The sequence below is a fragment of the Hylobates moloch genome, unplaced genomic scaffold, assembly GCF_009828535.3.
Source record: "Hylobates moloch isolate HMO894 unplaced genomic scaffold, HMol_V3 SCAFFOLD_19, whole genome shotgun sequence".
In the NCBI taxonomy this organism is placed as follows: domain Eukaryota; kingdom Metazoa; phylum Chordata; class Mammalia; order Primates; family Hylobatidae; genus Hylobates; species Hylobates moloch.
Window position 1 is genome coordinate 38542952 of NW_026652294.1, and position 14304 is coordinate 38557255.

Consider the following 14304-nt stretch of genomic DNA (forward strand, 5'->3'; position numbering starts at 1 on the left):
AAAAAAAAAAAAAAAAAAAAAGCTCAGGCCAGCCATGAGTTTGTATCCTCAAATACCTGTGAGTTGGGTAAACTCCTCTATTCTTTTTTTTTTTGAGACGGAGTCTCGCTCTGTCGCCCAGGCTGGAGTGCAGTGGCGCAATCTCGGCTCACTGCAAGCTCCGCCTCCCAGGTTCACGCCATTCTCCTGCCTCAGCCTCCCAAGTAGCTGGGACTACAGGCGCCCGCCACTACGCCCGGCTAATTTTTCTGTATTTTTAGTAGAGACGGGGTTTCACCTGTTAGCCAGGATGGTCTCGATCTCCTGACCTCGTGATCCACCTGCCTCGGCCTCCCAAAGTGCTGGGATTACAGGCGTGAGCCACCGCGCCCGGCAACTCCTCTATTCTTGAGGTCCCAAGAGCACGTGTTTTCTGGGCCTGTTGAAAAGTGACATTCTTTACTCACTGCAGGTTAGGAACCCTGTACAGAGACTGTGTAGACAAGGGCATGAAGCCAGTTTTACAAAGGGACTTTTATCGGCTCTGCAAGTTGAGATTGACTCCTTAAAGGGAAGCATACCATTCCAGTCAAAGCCTTGGTAAAACAACCAGTTTCTCCAATTGCATCCTGTTGGAAAAGAAAATGGATTCTTATTGCACTGATACAAACAACTATATTGTCGTAAGCTATGAATACTCATAGATAGTTTCTAAATTCTAGAGGATCCAGGCAGAGAGAAACAAACATGCTCCAACTTTGGTTCACAGGAGTATATCCTACCCAATTTTTTTTTTTTTTTTTGAGACGGAGTCTCGCTTTGTGGCCCAGGAGGGAGTGCAGTGGCGTGATCTCAGCTCAGTCCAAGCTCCGCCTTCTGGGTTTGTGCCATTCTCCTGCCTCAGCCTCCCGAGTAGCTGGGACTACAGGCACCCGCCACCACACCCTGATAATTTTTTGTATTTTTAGTAGAGACAGGGTTTCACCGTGTTAGCCAGGATGGTCTCGATCTCTTGACCTTGTGATCCACCCGCCTTGGCCTCCCAAAGTGCTGGGATTACAGGCATGAGCCACCACGCCTGGCCACCCTACTCAATTATTAAAGGCTGTAAATAATTCCTAATAATTTTCCTCGACTCTGAAAAATGAAACAAGGATCAGCAATTTTCCAAGCAAAAGTCCAAAAGATTACTTCAGTTTTCTATTAGTTCAGTCCATTCAGTTAGCCCTCGTTTTGCTTGATATTCATGAACATTTCAGCTCTTCATGAGTCCTGTAAGTTTTTCCTGTATGCCAATGTCGCAATCTCCAAAGTTATCAGAAACTGATATTTCAGCATACTTGTCAGAGTCCTATAGCTTATTTTTTTTTAATTTTGCTTTAAGTTCTGGGATACACATACAGAACATGCAGGTTTGTTACATAGGTATACATGTGCCATGGTGGTTTGCTACACCTATCAACCTGTCATCTAGGTTTTTTGTTTTGTGTGTATGTGTGTGTGTGTGTGTGAGAGACAGAATTTCGCTCTTGTTGCCCATGCTGGAGTGCAATGGCACGTGACCTTGGCTCACCACAAGCTCCACCTCCTGGGTTCAAGTGATTCTCCTGCCTCAGCCTCCCAAATAGCTGGGATTCCAGGCATGTGCCACCACACCCAGCTAATTTTGTATTTTTAGTAGAGATGGGGTTTCTCCATGTTGGTCAGGCTGGTCACGAACTCCTGACCTCAGGTGATCTGCTCGCCTCGGCCTCCCAAAGTGCAGGGATTACAGGCGTGAGCCACCACACCTGGCCTATCATCTAGGTTTTAAGCCCCACATGCATTAGGTATTTATTTGTCCTAATGCTCTCCTTCCCCTTGTCCCCCACCCCCGACAGGCCTTAATGTGTGATGTTCCCCTCCCTGTGTCCATGTGTTCTCATTGTTCAACTCTCACTTATGAGTAAGAACACATGGTGTTTGGTTTTCTCTTCCTGTGTTAGTTTGCTGACAATGATGGTTTCCAGCTTCATCCATGTCCCTGCAAAGGACAGGAACCCATTCTTTTTTATGGCTGCAGAGTCCTATAGCTTATGAAAAGGATCAGAAAAAGACAACAGTTGTCTGTGAATAACAAAATGTCCAGGGTAGTTACAGTTAGAAACACAATTGACAAAGAAGTTCAGTTATCTCTGTGGTTTACAATATCTTAACATAACAACCTTAATTATGACTGATAGCATATACTTTAGATATTAGAATTTTAGAAATCCCACACAATTTTGGAACATACATTAGTATTATTCACCAGAATATAGCCTAAAGAAGATTGAACACCATTTTGGCAATCCCATGTAAATAAACTTGTCAAATAATTCTGTTTACCTCTCTTTTGGATACTCCGGGGCCCTCTGTAGCATCCAAAAGCCAGCCATCAGGAAAGGCAATTTTGTAATGGAAGTTTAATTTCTGGAAGGCTGTTAAATATGTTAGAGATTTAAAACACTTGATGTTATGAAACAGAATTCGAAATTACCACAAGTTATTTTGCTAAAATGACTCAGAAATTTAAAAAAGCAAAAACCTTTTATAACCCTTTACAAATTTTGTTTAAGAGCAGATTAGTGCCTTGTGAGTGTCTTGTTGTGCTTTTATTTCAATGCTCAACTTACAGCAAAACCGTATAACACCCTTTTGAATTTAGTCAATATGTTCACACATAGAATTTCTGGGTTTTTTTGTTTTGTTTTGTTTGGAGACAGAGTCTCACTCTGTCGCCCAGGCTGGAGTGCAGTGGTGTGATCCCAGCTCACTGCAACCTCCGCCTTTGGGGTTCAAGCAATCCTCCTACCTCACCTCTCAAGTAGCTGGGATTACAGGCGGGCACCACCACACCCGGATAATTTTTGTATTTTAGTAGAGATGGGGTTTTGCCATGTTGCCCAGGCTGGTCTCGAACTCCTGACCTCAGGTGATCTGCCTGCCTCAGTCTCCCAAATTGCTGGGATTACAGGCATGAGCCACTGCACCCAGCCAATTTTAATTTTTATTTATTAATTATTATTATTATTATTTTAAGACAGAGTCTCATTATGTTGACCAGGCTGTTCTTAAACTCCTGGGCTCAAGTGATCCTCCTGCCTCAACCTCCCAAAGTGCTGGGATTATAGGCATGAGCCACCGTGCCTAGTCTTCATTACTTCTTGAAGCATGGTTTCCTTAGTTATTTGAACATATTTATAATAAGTGCTTTGAAATCTTTTCCATTAAATCAAATGTCTGGGCTCTCTCACAGGCAGTTTTTGTTGCCGACTTTTTTGCTCCTGTGTATAGGTCACGCTTTCTTTTTTCTTTGCAAATCTTATAATTTTTTTGGCCTAAAACTGGACATTTAAAATAATATATTAGGCCGGGCATGGTGGCTCATGTCTGTAATCCCAGCACTTTGGGAGGCCACAGTGGACAGATCGCCTGAGGTCAGGAGTTAAAGACCAGCCTGGCCAACAAGGGGAAACCTCATCTGTACTAAAAATACAAAAATTATCTGGGCGTGGTGGCGTGCACCTGTAATCCCAGCTACTTGGGAGGCTGAGGCAGGAGAATCACTGAAACCCAGGAGGCAGAGGTTGCAGTGAGCTGAGATCGAATCACTGCACTCCAGCTTGGGCAACAGAGTGAGACTTCAAAATAATAATAATAATATATTGGCAACTCTAATTCCTCTTTCCTCTCTGTAGGGCTTGTTTCTGTTGTTATTTGCTTGTTTGCTTAGTGACTTGACTAGATTATTTTAGTGAATCTATTTCCCCCATATTGTGAAGTCTTTGGTGTCATTCTTCAGAGGATGTAGCCTTGAGTGTACCTATAGTCACAGTAAGATAATAGTGGTTTTAGCAGGGCTCTCTTCGTCTCTTTCCCCACACCCAGCTGTTAAGCTCCACTAACTTCAAGCTGATTGCTCTATTATTTTTGACAATGTCCTGAGGCATAAATTCCTCCACAATCTGATTCAATTAATTTCTGGCAGGGATGGCTTTTGAGGCCAGTCTTTGAGGTTTGTCCTGACCTCAAGAGTGCTCTTCTTAGGATCTTTCCCCCTTGGTTCCCTCTGGTGATCTAGCTGGCTTATGGCTTAACTTGTTGCTCTTAAGAGAAACTAGAGTTGACCCTTGAAGAACCAGTGTCTCTAAGGGTTACAGACACTGACCCCTCTGCACAGTCAAAACCGCATGTATACTTTTTGACTCCCTCTCCCTGGCCCCACAAAAAAAAAAAAAAAAAAAAAAAAAAAAAAACCAGAATGAAAAAAACAAAGAACCAGGCACGGTGGCTCATGCTTGTAATCTCAGCACTTTGGGAGGGCAAGGTGGGTGGGTCACGAGGTCAGGAGTTCGAGACCAGCCTGGCCAACATAGTGAAACCCCGTCTCTACTAAAAACACAAAAATTAGCCAGGCATGGTGGTGCATGCCTGTAGTCCCACTTACTCAGGAGCCTGAAGCACAAGAATTGCTTGAACCTGGGAGGCGGAGGTTGTGGTGAGCCGAGATCGTGCAACTGCACTCTAGCCTGGGCAACAGAGTGAGGAGACCCCTTTTCAAAAAAAAAAAAAAAGCAAACAAAAAACAAACAAAGAAAAAGGCTGTGCGTGGTGGCCCATGCCTATAATCCCAGCACTTTGGGAGGCTGAGGCAGGTGCACTGCCTGATCTCAGGAGTTTGAGTCCAGCCTGGGCAACAAGGCATGACTCCGTCTCTACGAAAAAACAAAATTAGCTCAGCATGGTGGCATGCACCTGTGGTCCCAACTACTCAGGAGGCTGAGGCAGGAAGATTGCTTGAGCCAAGGTGGTCAAGGCTGCAGGGAGCCATGTTTGCACTGCTGCACTCCAGCCTGGGTGACAGAGTGAGACCTTGTCTCTTTTTTTTTTTTGAGATGGCGTTTCACTCTTATTGCCCAGGCTGGAGTGCAATGGCACGATCTTGGCTCACCACAAACTCGCCCTCCTGGGTTCAAGTGATTCTCCTGCCTCAGCCTCCCAAGTAGCTGGAATTACAGGCATGCGTTACCATGCCTGGCTAATTTTGTACTTTTAATAGAGGCAGGGTTTCTCCACGTTGGTCAGTCTGGTCTCAAACTCCTGACCTCAGGTGATCCACCCGCCTCGGCCTCCCAAAGTACTGGGATTACAGGTGTGAGCCACCACGCCCGGTGAGACTCTGTCTCAATTTTAAAAAAGCAAAGAAAAAAAATTTTTTTGACTCCCCAAAAACTTAACTACTAATAGCTTCCTATTGACTGGAAGCCTTACGAATCACATAGTAGACTAACATGTATTTTTTATGTTTTATATATATACTGTATTCTTAAAATTAAGCTAGAGAAAAGAAAATGCTATTGAGAAAATCATGGGGCAGGCATGGTAGTTCATGCCTGTAATCCCAACACTTTGGGAGGTCAAGGTTGGAGGATCGCTCAAGCCCAGGAGTTACAGACCAGCCTAGGCAACATAGCAAGATCCCATCTCTACAAATAATTTAAAAATTTGCCAGGCACGGTGTTATGCACCTGTAGTCCCAGCTACTCTGGAGGCTGAAGCAGGAGGACCACTTGAGTCCAGGAGCTCAAGGCTGCAGTAGGATACATTGGTGCCACCAAGCTCCAGCCTGTGTGACAGATAAAATCATAAGGGCTGGGCGTGGTAGTACTGTGGCAGGCCAGGTCTTACTAATGCAGGCCTCCATAACAACTGTTTCAGTACTGATTGAGTGGTTAAGTTAAATATTAAAAGCCAGTGCCTTTATACAAAGGCTGGAATGTAACAAAAGCCCACCAAGAGTTTTGCCTAGGTCTTTCCTGGGCCTTAAAGCATGACAAAATAATGAAGGAATTCTTAACAAGACCCATTTAGGATTCAATAAATTTTACTGTGGGTCTGAAGAAACTCTCCAGGCCTCCACAAACAAGTCTACTGGGGGTCTGAAGGAACTCCCCAAACCTCCATGATTTAGCAGGGAACAAGGTAAGGGTAATCACCCCAGCACCTGGACCCATTTAGATTAAGTAAATTTACTGAGGCTCCAGAGGAAGGTCTTCAGGACTCAGACCTTAGTTATAGATTAAAAGAAGTTAACCAGCTCGGCACGGTGGCTCATGCCTGTAATCCCAGCACTTTGGGAGGCCGAAAGGGGCGAATCATTTGAGGTCAGGAGTTTGAGACCAGCCTGACCAACATGGCGAAACCCCGCCTCTACTAAAAATACAAAAAAAAATTAGCTGGGCATGGTGGCACATGCCTGTAGTCTCAACTACTCGGGAGTCTGAGGCAGGAGGATTCCTTGAACCCAGGAGGTGGAGGTGGCAGTGAGCCGAGATCGTGCCACTGCACTCCAGCCTAGGTGACACAGTGAAACTCTGTCTCAAAAAATATACATATATAAAGAAGTTAATCACGTATGTCTTTAGATGAATGCACACTTGCACATAGACATATAGCTCAGAAGGTATATAAGCTCTGGAAAACTTTGTAATTTTGAGTTTGTCTGGTGATAATTTCCAGACCATCTCCCTGTAACCAGTTGCACAAATAAAAACTCTCTTCCTCCCCAGTTCATCTGCATCTCATTACTGGGCCACGAGAAATAGCAGCCCAACCCTCAGTTTGGTCTAGGAATAACAGTGTGTGTTTATAATCCCAGCTACTCAAGAGGCTAAGGCAGGAGGATTGCTTGAGCCCAGAAGTTTGAGACCAGCTTTGGTAACATAGTGAGACCCTGTCTCTTAAACAAACAAACAGAAACATATATACATGTGTGTGCGTGTGTGTGTGCAGGTGCGTGTGTGTATGTATGTGTGTGTGTGTATAATTAAAAAAATAAAAATATAAAAGAGATAGGAATAATACAAGGTGGTCACAGGAGAATAAAAATTTCAGGCAGGCTGGGCATGGTGGCTGACACCTGTAATCCCAGCACTTTGGGAGTCCAAGGCAGACGGATCACAGGGTCAGGAGTTCAAGACCAGCCTGGCCAAGATGGTGAAACCCTGTCTCTACTAAAAAAAAAAAAAAAAAAAAAAAATACAAAAATTAGCCGAGTATGGTGGTGGAAGCATGTAATCCCAGCTACTCGGGAGGCTGAGGCAGGGAATTGCTTGAACCTGGGAGGCAGAGGTTGCAGTGAGCCAAGATTGTGCCACTGCACTCCAGCCTGAGTGACAAAGCCAGACTCTGTATCAAAAAAAAAAAAAAAAAAAAAATTCCAGGCAGCATTTTCACATGACAAGGAGCTATGGGCTGATAAGACCCTAAAAAACAGGGTGTGGGCCAAGCTAGCTAAGACAGACTGGACCCAACATGGTGCTGGGTTCAACCTAGGTTTCACCTAGGACCTCATTATATGCTCATTAACATACTAAACACACACCCACCAGCGCTGGGACAGTTCTGAGAACACCCATGTTTGGTATAAAAATGGGTAGCCCCACATTTCTGAGAAATCTCCACCTTTATTTGAAATTTTCATGAATATTGCACCTCTTGGTTAAAGAAATCCGTAAAGGTAGCAGTCCTCAACTCGGTTACTCAAGACTCCATGTGAGTACGCCTGTATTCCCCTTTCTTGAGCATGTACATCTCCATAGTTTCACTATTTTCTGACTCATCCTAGAATTCAACGATGTCAAGAGCCTGGACACTGGCTGGGGTCAAGGTCCCACCGCCATTTGGGGACCTCCTCCAGCCCACTGGTATCATAAGAAAGTGAAAATATATTTACTATTCATCAAGTGGAAGTGGATCATCACAAAGATCTTCATCCATGTCTTCATGTTGAGTAGGCTGAGGAGGAAGAGGAGGAAGAAGAGGGGTTGATCTTGCTGTCTTACCGTGGCAGAGGCAGAAGAAAATCCACATATAGCTGGGTGCAGTGGCTTACGCCTGTAATCCCAGCACTTTGGGAGGTCAAGGTGGGCAGATCACGAGGTCAGAAGATCAAGATCACCACGGCCAACACGGTGAAGCCCCGTTTCTACTAAAAATACAAAAAAATTAGCTGGGCATGGTGGCGTGCACCTGTAATCCCAGCTACTTGGGAAGCTGAGGCAGGAGAATTGCTTGAACTCGGAAGGTGGAGGTTGCAATGAGCCAAGATTGTGCCACTGCACTCTAGCCTGGGCGACAGAGTGAGACTCCAGCTCAAAAAAAAAAAAAAAAATCCACATATATGTGGACTTGTGCACTTTAAATCCATGTTGTTCAAGGGCCAATTCTACCAGCCTTCTCTTACTTGTTTATCACCAAAATCTCCGTTATTTTAGCATGCGTCCGTAGACTTGGTCTTCCCTCCACTCTATTTCAAATAAAGTCAGTTTGTTTGTAGACACTGTAGGGTCTTCACATTCTTATGCACTGCCTCTTCCCCTAGGCAAAATTTCTGAGCCACTACTCTGGATGTTGGGCAGGGGTGGTAGCCATGATCTTCTCAGCTTGCCTTTCCTTGGCATACAGCCTCTGCCCAATGAGTGAGCTGGGCAAGGACAATCAGGGTTCCAGTATTCTTGGCCCACCATAGGTGGGGTGAAGCCTCTGTCCACTGTATTCCCTGATTGGGAGTTGAGCGGAGAGGCAGCCCTATCTTTTTGCTCACACCTGTGCAGACTGGAACTTCCATCAGACAGAGCTTAGCGGGAGTGTGGGGTGTGGATAGATAGTAACTTACGGAGCAAGTTCCAGCCTCTCACTGTTCTAAACAAGTTTTGTTTTGTTTTGTTTTTTTTTTTTTGGACACGGAGTCTTACTCTGTCGCCCAGGCTGGAGTGCAGTGGCGCGATCTCGGCTCACTGCAACCTCCGTCTCCTGGCTTCAAGCGATTCTCCTGCCTTAGACTCCCGAGTAGCTGGGACTACAGGCACGTGCCACCATGCCCAGCTAATGTTTTTGTATTTTTAGTAGAGACGGGGTTTCACCATGTTAGCCAGGATGGTCTCCATCTCCTGACCTCGTGATCCGCCTGCCTCGGTCTCCCAAAGTGCTGGGATTACAGGCGTGAGCCACCGCACTCGGTCTAACAAGTTTTATTCAGTCTTTCTTTCTCTTTCTTTCTTTCTTTTTCTTTCTTTCTTTTTTCTTTCTTTTTCTTTCTCTTTCTCTCTCTCTCCCTCCCTTCCTTCCTCCCTCCCTCTCTCCCTCCCTCCCTTCCTTCTTTCTCGCTCTGTCGCCCAGGCTGGAGTGCAGTGGCACGACCTCGGCTCACTGCAAGCTCCGCCTCCCGGGTTCACGCCATTCTCCTGCCTCAGCCTCTCCAAGTAGCTCCTCCCGGGTTCACGCCATTCTCCTGCCTCAGCCTCTCCAAGTAGCTGGGACTACAGGCGCCCGCCACCACGCCCGGCTAATTTTTTGTATTTTTAGTAGAGACGGGGTTTCACCGTGTTAGCCAGGATGGTCTCGATCTCCTGACCTCGTGATCCGCCAGCCTCGGCCTCCCAAAGTGCTGGGATTTCAAGCGTGAGCCACCGCGCCCGGCCAATCTTTTGTGTGTTTTTTTAAGTATAGACGGGGTTTCACCGTGTTAGCCAAGCTGATCTCGAACTCCTGACCTCGTGACTCACCTGCCTCAGCCTCCCAAAGTGCTGGGATTACAGGCGTGAGCCACCGCGCGGGGCCATAAGCTGCTTTCTTTTTCCTTGGAACTTTATCTGTGGGAGAACTTTGAGTCTTTGATTAAAGTGACATTCCTCTAGAGAGAATTTGTATTTGCTTCTGCTTGGCACCTGGGTGTGCCACCAACCCAGAAACCCTTTCGAGTCCGTTGTTGGCGTTTTCTTGGGCTACTCATGCAGCATATGTTCATTTGAGCACAAACTATGGGAGGACTGATTTGTGGTTTCAAATTCTCAGGGGAGGTTTTTTTTTCTTCCATCCAAGGTTAATACAGGCAAGTTTTCTTGCTGCTTCCTTCTGTGATATGTATTTTGTTTTCGTTTTATCAGTGCCTTTATACTAAGGTAGTAGGAACCTCCAACCATATGCAGAAATCTCTCATTCTCTCTTTTTTTTGTGAAGACGGAGTTTCGCTCTTGTTGCCCAGGCTGGAATGCAGTGGCACAATCTCGCCTCACCGCAACCTCTGCCTCCCAGGTTCAAGCGATTCTCCTGCCTCAGCCTCCTGAGTAGCTGGGATTACAGGCATGCGCCACCATGCCCCGTTAACTTTGTATTTTTAGTAGAGATGGGGTTTTACCGTGTTGGTCAGGCTGGTCTTCAACTCCTGACCTCAGGTGATCTGCCCGCCTCGGCCTCCCAAAGTGCTGGGATTACAGGCATGAGTCACCACACTCGGCCAAGATTTATTTTCAAACTATTGTAATTAAGATGGCCTAGGGCTGGCTCGGTGGCTCACGCCTATAATCCCAGCAGTTTGGGAGGTTGAGGCAGGCAGATCAGTTGAGGTTAAGGAGTTTGAGACCAGCCTGGCCAACATGGCAAAACCCTGTCTTTTTTTGTTTTTGAGACGGAGTCTCTCTCTGTCGTCCAGGCTGGAGTGCAGTAGTGCGACCTCGGCTTACTGCAAGCTTTGCCTCCTGGGTTCACACCATTCTCCTGCCTCAGCCTCCGGAGTAGCTGGGACTACAGGCGCCCGCCACACACCCGGCTAATTTTTTGTATTTTTAGTAGAGAAGGGGTCTCACTGTGTTAGCCAGGATGGTCTCTATCTCCTGACCTCGCGATCCGCCCACCCCAGCCTCCCAAAATGCTGGGATTACAGGCAAGAGCCACCGCGCCTGGCCTATTTTTTATTTTTTAAGGCTGGTCAGTGAAGCAGTGGGAGTGGAGAAGGTACAAAGAAATTTGTAACCGGTTGTGATCGATTAGTTGTAAACACCAATGCACTCAGACCAGCATATGGTGCTTTGACACACACAACTCAAGGAGCCGCAAGATCTCTCTGATCTTCCCCGCTCGCCACCATTTCTCCCAAAGTGAAGTTCCTTTATCGGCCTAAAATCCAGACCCACTAAAAGGAACAATTGCTTTTTTTTCTTCCCTTCTCTGTAAACCAAGAATGTAACCTCACCTGAAGAAACTCTTTCACAAAATAATGTACAAGTTCATCTCTGTTCCCCGATCCATTCATTCTTCCTGGTAGTCCCCTCAATAGAACTCTTCTTCCTCCTCCCATAACCTGTTTTGCCAGTATGGTATGTAAGCTTCACAACCACACTGGGAGGTGGGCAATCACTCCATGGTTCTCCCCGATGTACACTTGAATAACATTTATATACCTTTTCTCCAATTAATCTACCTTCTGTGAGTTGATTTTTCGTGAACCTTCAAGGGCGAAGGGGAAGTTTCCCTTGGTCCCTACACTGTCATATGCATGTTTGCAGGGGGTAGAGGCTTCTACCCTCTGCAGGGGCCCCAAAGCCAGAACTGTACTTTCCCAGCATCCCTTGCAGCTGATGGGGAGCCTGTGACCAAGGATCAGCTGGGGAACCAACTCCCCTCAGACTTTGGTTTGAGGGCAAGTAAGGCCAACAAGGAAATAAGAAGAAAATCTTCAATCGTGGGGTGGCAGCAGACTCCAGTGTCCAGGGCCAGTGGTGGTGGCCATCCTGGCATGAGTGTTTGTCCTGCAGGGCCTGAGGAGGCTATGTCCTCACCAGACCAGCTCTACAGTGAGCTTTGGCCCCTGTTCATGCTGCAGTTGCCTTGACCCAGCTTGTTTCCTGAGCCTGGTTATCCTGCCTTCCTGATAGTTCTGGGAGGTACCTGTGACCCTCCAATAAACTCCTTTTCTGTTTAGATCTAGGGATGCTTTTTGTTGATTTCAACTGAAAAGCCTAACAATTCAGCCACAGACAAGGGCAGAGGTGGAGGCCTCAGTCCTACTTGTCTCAGTGTTACAGCCTAACAGATTCTTCTTGTCTGCTGCACAGATAAAGTCAATTCACTGAGACAGTGGTGTTGCAGCAGGGAAAGAGTTTATCACGAGTCAGCCAAGTGGAAGGATGGGAGATTTTTCTCAAATCCACCTCCCCAAGAACTTGGAAGTTAGGGTTTTTAAGAATAATGTGGCCAGGCGTGGTGGCTCACGCTTGTAATCCCAGCACTTTGGGGGCAGAGAATGGGTGACCGGGGGAGGTGCAGTGAACCGATTGTCCATGATCCAGCCTGGGGACAGAGGAGATCCGTCTCCAAAATAATGTGGTGTTGGGGGCTAGGGAATGGGCGCTGCTGGCTGGGTATGAAATAATAGAAGTGTCCAAACTGTCTTCTCTGCACTGAGTCAGTTTCTGGGTGGGGGGTCACAGTAATACGGAAGGGCTGGGCTCCCAAGTAAACCTCACCCTTAAGCCTGGAACTCTAGCCCTAAATGAAAACAGCTGACCCCATTTTCCCACCCAAATGTTGCCTTTTTGGCCTGCTCCGCCCCATCCTGTGCCCATAAAAGACTTCAGCTGGCAGAGCAACACAAGCAGCTAAGTATTGAGGATACAAGCAGCCGAGCAGCGAGTAGAGAAGCATCTGAGCGTCGGAGACTACAGATAGAAGCGGCTAACTTCAGACATTCAAGTGGCCTGATTATTCCTGGATGCTGGATGGACAGAACCTGGGTGCTGAGCGGGCAGGGGCTGCCACCTTGACCCTCCACTGAGCTGGTTGGTACTTGGTTGTCCCTGGAAGGCAGAGCTGAAAAAGCATCGGTTGTAACACTCTTGGACACTGCTGCAGGGCTGCACAGAACCTGCTCCCACCAGAAAGGAGTGACTGGCTGGTTCCAGCATTTGTTCGCTCCAGTTACTGCACTCACTCGCTCACGTGCCCCCTCCCACGAGGAGTGGCCAGTGGCGGGCTGAGTGAAAGGAGCCACTCCAGTTCCTACCCGTGAAGGGGGGTCAAGGGAACTATCCCATCTCATCAGGATGGGCTGAGTCAGCTCCTTGGTATAAGTCACAATCCAGGTGGCTTCCTTTGGTCTGCCCACATGCAAATGTCTGAAAAATATCTGAAAAAGACCAATCTTAGGTTTTGAAAATAGTGATGTTATCTATAGAAGCAACTGGGGAAGTTACAAATCTTGTGACTTCTGGCTACATGACTCCTGAGCATCAAGGAATTATAGAAGAATGGCTGGTTATCATTTAACTATGCCCACATTTTAGCGGAATTCATGCCCCTCCCATAATCCTGTCATTGTGGCCTTTTATTAGTCTTACAAAGGCGGTTTTAGTCCCCAGAGGGGTCAGTTCTGGGAAGGGACTGCTGCCATCCTTGTTCAATGTTAAACTATAAACTAAATTCCTCCCATAGTTAGCTTGGCCTAGGCCCAGCTAGATTTCTTTTTTTTTTTTGAGACGGAGTCTTGCTGTGTTGTCCAGGCTGAAGTGCTGTGGCGTGATCTTGGCTCATTGCAACCTCCGCCTCCCAGGTTCCAAAAATGATTTTTGTGGAGAATGAGGTCTCGATGTGTTGTCCAGGCTGGTTTTGAACTCCTGGGCTCAAGTCATCCTCCCACCTCTGCCTCCTAAAGTGCTGGGACCATAGGCGTTAGCCACCATGCCCAGCCCAGGTTTCAATTAGATTTAGGTTGAACTTAGTTTTGAAAACACACATTTTGAAAATTGTTGATAATTCCCTTCTTCTTTGCAAAACGTTTAATTATTTGTTTATTTACAATGGATGAGACATACATATGGGAATGAGTATATGGTGAAAATTCTCTCTCACCAGACCCCACATACCCAATTTCACTTCCGCAGAGGAAGCCACTGGTACCAGTTTCTGTGTCTTCTTCCAGAAAAATAGGCTGTGCAAATATGAGCTCTATGAGTGTGTGTTTACATGTGTCTTTGTCTTTTTGCTTTATTCGCTTAACAATATATCTCAGAGCTTGTTTCTTTCATAGCTGCATGTATGCATTTGGTTTTATCATATATATATACACGTATATATATGTATATACGTGTATATATGTATATGTATGTATATATATGTGTATATATATGTATTTTTTTAATAGAGTCTCACTCTGTCGCCTAGGCTGGAGTGCAGTGGCTCGATCTCAGCTCACTGCAACCTCTGCCTCCCAGGTTCCAGTGATCCTCCTACCTCAGCCGCCCGAGTAGCTGGGATTACAGGCATGCACAACCACACCTAGCTAATTTTTGTATATTTAGTAGAGACGGGGTTTCTCCATGTTGGTCAGGTTGGTCTCGAACTCCCGACCTCAGGTGATCCACTCGCCTTGGCCTCTCGAAGTGCTAAGATTACAGGTGTGAGCCACCGCGCCCAGCCTCTCCCTTCCTTCCTTCCTTCCTTCCTTCCTTCCTTCCTTCCTTCCTTCCT